Raw genomic sequence first — 8,508 nt, 5'->3', positions numbered from 1 at the left:
AAACGTGCAAAAATAAAGCTGATCAAGTCAGCAAAGTTGTCCTATTCTCTTGCAGTTCGTTAGTTTCAATTATTGCTTTGCTAATTATAGGAAGTTGTTAGTATTCTGTGGCTAGAATAATGGAAGCAACTGTTAGTTTCTATTTTTACGTAACTGGTTTGCCTATATAAAGCATATCAGTCTAGCTCAATAAAATTATCTCATTCCGTTCATATCTTCCAGTATTCTTTTCTGTTTCTTAGTGTTGTCTCTCTGTTATCTTTTCTTTGTTTCACAGTTTATTTGTTTGAAGGTTCGAAAATGGAAGAAGATATGATCTATAAGAAACCCTTGCTTCTAAATTAACCTTGAATAAAATAGAATGGTACATGTCTTTGCATATTTTAAAATGTTAGTTTATACGAAATGAATGTTGAAGTACATTTTGAATGTATCTATCTATCTATATATAATAATAATAATAATTTTTCCAGTCATGTTTTACATTTTTTTTTTCAAAAAGGGCTCTTTATGATTTTAAGGAAGTTCCAAGAGCTCAGTATAAAAGTTTGACCAAATTATTTTTGGAATATATATATATATAAAAAGATATACACAATCTTATTTGCAAAAATACTAAATGATATAGCTAAGAAAGATGAATGTTTGCATGATGAAGATTAACTCATCACGATCGAAGATTCTTTTTTGGGTTAATTTCATATAAAATTGGATTGTGCTAAATTAGGAATACATGTGATCATTTTAAGGCACCAAAACTCGTCCAAGTTAAATCAAATTGTTTTGTATCTTTTCAAAAAATGGGTGAAGTATCTTTGCAAATAAAACCATATTAAAATTTGTTAATTCATATTTAAAAGGTTTTCAACATCATAAGGATTTTTTTTTTTTTTTTGCCAACTTTCCCTAATATTTTTTAACCAACTTTCTCTAGTATTTTTCTATAGCTAAAAAAAATGAAGGTTTTTAGAAATTAAGAAGCACATGGGAAATGGTGAATTACCCAACCCATCAATTAAGGAGGTTTTGGTAAAGAGACAAGGCAATGGCTATAGATTAAGCAACTAGTCAACCAGTCAAGTTATCTCTTTCTCAAAAGTCACCTTTTATACTTTGTACTTCCAATGGCTAGTTGAGTTGTCGATTGCTCAATCAATTGGTATAGTAAAAAATGTGCCTAACTATTATTTCCACATTGAAACTTCTATTTAAAACTCTTTAGCCACATTTATGAACGAGATGAATCTTGAGAAATTATTGTTAAATCATTTATTTGAGTTTTAGAAAGTGTTTTGGGCATATAATTAATTACTTTTACTTATTCATACTTATGTATCTTTAATCCTAGTTTCTTTGTAAAGGTTAAATGAGGTCTACTCCAAGTGTAAAAGTTTGAAAACTTTGGCTTGAAAGCCTTACTAATAGTGGAATAACCTTAAGCTTATGATTGAAGTTAGAGAAAATTAGACATATATAGGCAAGTTGTCTTAAACAATTATTAATGAAAATTGCATCTTTCTTGCTCTTTTTCTCTTTTGTTTAATTGCAATTTATACAATTATTCTTACTTTTAAATTTATTAAAAAATACCGTTGCAAAAGACTGACACCCAACAATAGAATTGATTAGCTTGTTTTCACACATTGACATAGTATTGAAATTGAATATTAGTGAATATATCAGAGTTGGCAGGTCTACAGTATGTTGGATGCCATTTGTTAATACTTGTTAAAAAAAAAAAGCAATGTAAATAAAGAATTTGGAAAATATGTCTATCATTTTGGTTGTTTAAACTCCTAGCATGATCTCACTTTGAAAGAAAAGACAACAAATGAAACGAGGGATAGATGGAAAGATTCATTGTGGATTTAAATAAAACAATTCTACAAGAAAACCAAAGTTTTATTCTCTATGAAATGTGGATACAAAAGAGATGATCATCTCCATCTTATTGAATACATACATTAAAAAGATAATGTCGTGAAGTCCCTCTATTTTTTAAGGAATTTCTTGAACCTCATAGTTGAATCTTTAGGGTACCTTTTCAAGCCATTATCGTAATCGATGAAGATGGTGTCAAATCTTTGAGTGTAACCAGAATTTCATTCGTAGTTGTCTAACAATGACCATGTAAAGTAACCCTTAACATTAACACCATCCCTACAACCAAAAATTTTGATACCCTATTATTAGTATTATTTTCTCATTTGCATAATCAAATCTTTATAAAATACATGCAAATATATTACCTACCGTCATGTTGAAATCATCCAAAATGTTGTAATTGCAAAAGGCCTAGATAATAGAAATTTTTTTCATATGTCTAGGGAATTAAACCCACTTGATGGCTAATTGAAGGAACAAAAGATGCCGGTAGTACTGGTAATCTATCCTCATGGGGCCCTTTAGTGCCTCCTTGATTTGTAAGGCACTATTGTTGACTTCACTAAACCCTAAAATAGTTTGAAAATTTCAAGTTAATCAATTAAAAATAGAACAAGAAATTTTTTTGAATTATACATTTATGAAATAATGTGTAATGGGTGAAGAAATTATTAAAAGATCATTAACCCTACCATTTTTAGTGATGTAAATAAGTGGATTATTGTACTTTCTTTTGATATAGAGTAAAATGTTGTGGATTCCTCTTGGATAGACACTAAGCCAAGTTGAACAACTTGCAAATTCTTTCTCAACGTTTGATTATGAAGATGAAGTTATTAATGATTCTCAATCTTTAAAAATAAGTATGAAATGCTATAAAACATCATTTTATTGATTACATACCATTGGACCGATGGGGACTCCTTTGCGTTGTTCTATCAAACCAAAGGGAAAAAATAAAAATGAATTACATATATATATGGGTAAAAAATAATCAAGATGATTTATTGAAATCATTATGCAAATCAAACGTTGAGGATTTTATATAGACTTACCAGTAAGATTAACAAGAGAATTTGTAGCATAGCTCACATCAAGGATATTAGCTACAGGAATATCAGCTGCATAATTTGCTGTGTAATAATTCAATCCAAGAAAGTCAAAAGATCCTTTCACTAGCATAGATTGCTCAAAGGTGAAATCAGGTAGTCGATTTCTAACAAGTATGTGCATGCTATGTGGATAGTCGCCATAGGTTAATGGGTCCATAAACCTATGAATAGACATGAAATGATATTAGTATGTGTTGCAATTTATAACTAAAAGACTGGTTTTTTTGTGATGCATTTATATACTAACCATCCAAACATGAAATCTATGGCTCTTTTGGCTGCCTTCTTATCAGCTGTCTGGTTGGAGTGGGGCACCATCCAATGGAATCTCAATGTTATCCTAATCTTCCCTTGTTGAGATGACTGTTCATTTTATCAACACAACCTTTCTAATTAAGTATTATAAGATTAATAATATACTTCCATTGTTAAAGACTCTCATAAATTTTTTCAAAAAATAATAAACAATCATAACTCTTAATTGATTCCATGCACTCCTACTTTACATTTTGTTACTTGTTATGTATTAGACTACATGTTAGTAAATTAACTCTATACATATTATTCGCTTGTAGTCCTCTAACCACTTAAGCATTTTGGTTGGCCGTTAACTTAATATTATCAAACCCTAGTTCATAACTCATACATTACTAAATAAAGACTGACAAACCAATGGATCATGTTTGAAACTCTAGCTAGTTATTCGCTTACCTGGTATTTATCCTTGTATACTTTCACTGCAGCTGCATGAGCCAGAAGCATATGGTGGCTTACAATATAAGGCTCGGTGGCAGAGTTTCTGGCTTCCCAGGCTTCATTAACCCATAGAACACCGCCCTGGTGCTATGGCTCCTTTGTCATTACCACCCATCCTAAAGGTCCATGGTTCATTGAGGGTGATCCAATGCTTTATCCGGTCACCAAACTCTTTGAAGCAGAGCTCTGAAAAGTCTTGAAGATCATCTCTGTTCTATAAATGTTTATATTTTTCATATATATCATTGAGGAGTATAGATGGTAAAGAAGGTAGAATTTGATTTACTTATACAATGTGTGGGCTTAAAAATCCACCATACTCATCTTCTAGTGCTTGTAGAAGATCCCAGTGAAATAGTGTCACATAGGGTTGTAGACCTACCATAAGTGGAGCAAATTTAGAGCTGCAATGTAGTAATTCAATCCAAGGAAATCATAAGACCTTTTCAGCTTTATAGATTATTTAGAAGTGAACTTTGGCAGACAGTCCAACAAAAGCATGCATGTTGTAGGCATAGTCGCCATAAGTTAATGGATTCATGAACCTGTTAATGTTTGGCAAGGTTTAGGGGTGCAGTTTTTGTTGAAATATGTACGTATGACCATCCAAACATGAAATCAAGGGCTCTTGTAGCTGCCCTTTTATCAATTTTTTGGTTGGAGTAGGCACCATCCAATGGCTCCCCAATGTCATCTCAATATCCCTCCTTTGAGTTGCCTACACAATTAATTCATAAATATAACTTTCGATAGTTAAATAATTTACCCCATCAATGATCATAATATTAATTTATTGATTCATTACATATATTGTTATTTTCTAATCGTGCCAATATCAACAATGGTTTTTCATTGTTACTAAAGATCTATCAAAATGTGAATATCATTTGGCAAATAAGTGTAACCATGCATACAATACTCTTGGTTTTTCTACATGCAATACTCTTGGAAAAGCTTAATACTTGTTACTTAAGGACTTAAGTTGACTTTAAGTTAAATTATACTTAAATTGTTAACTTAAAATTTATTACTTAATTATTACTTTAAGTATTAAGATTATTTGATAAGATTAACTTAAAATTTATTCTAAATTATCAAATTAACATATTTATTTTCATAAATTATAATTAGGGTAAAAGAGGTCAAGAAACAATGAAGGTCATAAAGTAACAAAAGAGATCGTGGATGTAACTAGGATAAATGAGAGCAGAAAAGTGAAATTAAGATGTGGACTTAAAAATAAGTTAACTATTTTTACTTATTATTCAAATTATTTTTTACTTTAAGTCATACCATTAAGTTATTTTATCAAATATACTTAATTAACTTAATAACTTAAATTAAGTTATTAAGTTACTTTAAGTTATTAAGTTGTTTACTAAATACCCACTAAGTCGATGACTTAAAATTATCAAACCTTAGGTTATAATACATTTAGAATGCTAAAGATGGAGGGACTAAATACACTAAACATCATATTGCATTTTAGGCTAGTAGCCCAAGTTGACTCCAAAATGATGCTTGGCCCATCACATCCAAACCCAATCCAACCCTACCCAACCACTAGCATTACATCCCTAAGCTTGGGACCTTTGGGTACTAATTAATAAAGTGTGACCAAATAAAGTTCATCATCATATTGTAGAGGAAGGAGAGAATAATGACCTTTTGATTGGAGCTCATTGATGAGGTTGTTATATAACTTGATCCCTTCTTTATTTATTCTCCCACTATTGCACTTGAGTTACAAAAGTTTCTAGTTTTTTGAAAGAAAATAAAATAACCTTACACATTAGTTGGAAATTAAGACATCAATTTATAATTGTTAAACAAAAGTAATATTGTTGAACTAGTTATAGTATTTCTTTGATAAAATTCAATGCATAAAATCTTTTTAATTTAATTTTATTATATTAAATTGAGAGTAAGATCCTATAAAAATGTTAATAATCAACCTAGTCTTATTGCATATTAGATAATTTAAAGACTTTTATTAAAACTTAGCGTTACTTGAAATAAACATAAAATCTTTTAATCGCCCATATTCTACTAATATTTAAAAGAAAAAAGAACATATATAAATATTTATGTCACATGACCCCTTGAGATCCTTAGATAAAAGAAATTGCATTGAGAACTAATTAATATGGCATAATATAGATGAATTTTAAAGTTATGAGAACTGATAAACTCAAATTGAATATTGTCATAATATGGCATAATATACACTAGGAATCACGGTATTTATATTTATATGATGAGAGTTAATTATTCTAGTAATGACAAAATATCATGACTTTTAATAGCCAAAAAACTAGGACCAATGAGTTAAAAAGTAAAAAATATCTATACGTGATAATAGATGATGACATTCATATCTATGTAATCTTAATAGATGGAGACACTTATATTAACTTGAATAAACAATTTATTCTTTTATTTGATCCAAAATTTTCTTTAATTAATTAGATTTTAAAATGTTAAAGCTTCAATGTGAAAAGACATTTTTTTTTAATGAAATTTTCATTCAAAATCTAGCTACTATTATGATCAGAAAATGATTATGTCGATATGAATTAGACAAAAATGAGGCAATTATCTAAGGTCTCAGTTACATTTCTTGATTTTTGAATTAATATGATCTTGAAGATTATAATTTAATCCACATATTGAAGGTCTCAGCCATATCTATATATATATAGACAAATTTTGCAAAAGAAGACAGAAATATTGATCCTTTGCTTATGTATTGAGATACATCTAAAAGAGAGAAATATCATTTCATTATTTGCTCAATTTTTGAAGGATTTTCATCAACCATGTACTTAAAATTTGTTTAGGATTATTTTACGATGGAGGGCATGAAGTTGTCATCTTAATATGTTGGCCATTTGGAAATATTACGCTTTGTTTGATAAATATTCTCGAAAACAGATATTGAAAATAATTTTTGAAAATTGTTTTATTACGTTTTGTAAAATAAAAGTATATTCGAGAATGTGAAATGTCTTTAAACCTTTTTTTTTTTTAGATTTTTAACTATATTTTAAAAGTAATTTTTATTTTTAATACTTTATTTTTAATGATTTTTCATATCTATATAATTATTTTTTAAAACAACTCTCATAAAATAAATAAAAATAACTAAAGAACTATATATTTTATAAAAACACTTTTTTTTATTATCTATTTTTAAGAATAGAAAACTGTTTTCTACTCTTTTTTTTTTTTCTTTTTTATCAAACTTATTTTCATGTCAAACAAGACTTTATTTTCCACATCAGATTTTTCTTCAATTACGTAGACCATAACTAGAAGGATAATATAGGGTTTACACCACTAAACTCATAGCTTTTATCTTGGTACTCATGTTAATGGTGGGGTCCCATTTGAGAAAGGGTCCTAATTAACCTTTTGGCTTGCTTTTTGATGATCCTTTGACCAAGAAAAGTAAATACATATGATGTCAATACATATGACCATGACCAAGAAAAGTAACCCTAGAACTATGATGTTAATATCAAGATCAAAGTGTAAGTTAATGCTTAGCTTTTCAAGGATTGTCCTTGAGTGGTGCACACCACTATGCCGGATATCCTAAAGTTCCACTCTTAAGTATGTAAATTCCATGTACTTAAATTTGTTTAGGATTATTTTAGGATGGAGGGCATGAAGTATTGGGATATTTATAGGTGAATGGAAATTAAGACATACCGTTTCAATTAGACACAACTCTTCCTAATGGACACAACTTGTGTCAAAGGATATGTCAAGTATTTAAGACACATCTCTTCTAAGAGTCACCAGAAAAATCTATAAATAGTCCAATTCCCCCCCCCCCCCCCCCCCCCCCCCCCCCAATGGCATTTCTCATTCATTCCATCATCAATTCTCTCCACTTCTTTTCCTTTCTTCTAAGTGCTTGGTATTCAAGAGAGTTCAAGTCATCAAGTGATTCACTATTTCTTGTGATTTGGAGTGCTACTATCACAAGAAAGTGATCGTTGCATCTTGAGAGACGATTGTCAACAAACCATAAGCACCAGTGCGGGGCAAATTCATCTTAAGGACATAGAGTCAAACTCTAGCCTCGATCAACAGTTTGTAAGATTCAATATTTACTTACCTTCTCGTTTATTTATTATACATAATTATTTGACCATACATTTGTGATCATTCCAGAATAACAATCTTAAGACGATATTCTTTTTAATATTTTCTCACCATGGGTAGTAGTAGGTGTAACAACTGGGGTATCAATAATATTTGTAAAGGCCATGTTATTAACTGTATTAAAAACACAAATATAAGCAAAAGATTGAAAAGAATTTCGTCTTAAGATTGTTATTATGGAATTATCACAAATATATGGTCAAATAATTATGTATAATGAATAAACGAGAAGGTAAGTAAATATTGAATCTTACAAACGGTTAATCGAGGCTAGAGTTTGACTCTATGTCCTTAAGACGAATTTGTTTTTAATCTTTTGATTATATCTGTGTTTTTAATACAGTTAATAACATGACCTTTACAAATATTATTGATACCCCTATTGTTACACCTACTACTATCCATGGTGAGAAACTAGAGAAATTCACTAGGTTGGACTTCAAGCGGTGGCAACAAAAGATGTTGTTTTATCTCACAACACTTAACTTGGCCAAAGTGTTGCATGAAGATGCACCTACCCTAAAGAGGGAGAGACTGACAAGCAAATTGTGGCAGCAGTTGAAGCATGGAAACATTCAGATTT

General features: G+C 29.7%; 1 pseudogene; it reads right to left on the bottom strand.

Moving 5' to 3' along the window:
* Window positions 1–1,991: 1,991 nt before the first annotated feature.
* Window positions 1,992–7,814, bottom strand: LOC117927705 (annotated as a pseudogene).
* Window positions 7,815–8,508: the final 694 nt, after the last annotated feature.

The sequence above is a fragment of the Vitis riparia genome, chromosome 13 (assembly GCF_004353265.1).
Source record: "Vitis riparia cultivar Riparia Gloire de Montpellier isolate 1030 chromosome 13, EGFV_Vit.rip_1.0, whole genome shotgun sequence".
NCBI classification, from domain to species: Eukaryota; Viridiplantae; Streptophyta; class Magnoliopsida; order Vitales; family Vitaceae; genus Vitis; species Vitis riparia.
This window is presented reverse-complemented; position numbering and strand designations above follow the sequence as displayed.